This window comes from Limulus polyphemus, unplaced genomic scaffold (assembly GCF_000517525.1).
Source record: "Limulus polyphemus unplaced genomic scaffold, Limulus_polyphemus-2.1.2 Scaffold293, whole genome shotgun sequence".
NCBI classification, from domain to species: Eukaryota; Metazoa; Arthropoda; class Merostomata; order Xiphosura; family Limulidae; genus Limulus; species Limulus polyphemus.
The window spans coordinates 594,057-594,258 of NW_013665903.1; positions in this window are offsets into that span (position 1 = coordinate 594,057).

Below are 202 nucleotides of genomic sequence, written 5' to 3' on the forward strand. Positions count from 1 at the left end.
CGCGGTTTTTTTCTGTGTTTGTTTTTGTTTTTTTTAATTTCGCGCAAAGCTACACGAGGGCTATCTGCGCAAGCCGTCCCTAATTTAGCAGTGAAAGACTAGAGGGAAGGCAGCCAGTCATCACCACCCACCGCCAACTCTTGGGCTACTCTTTTACCAACGAATAGTGGGATTGACCGTCACATTATAACGCCCCCACGGC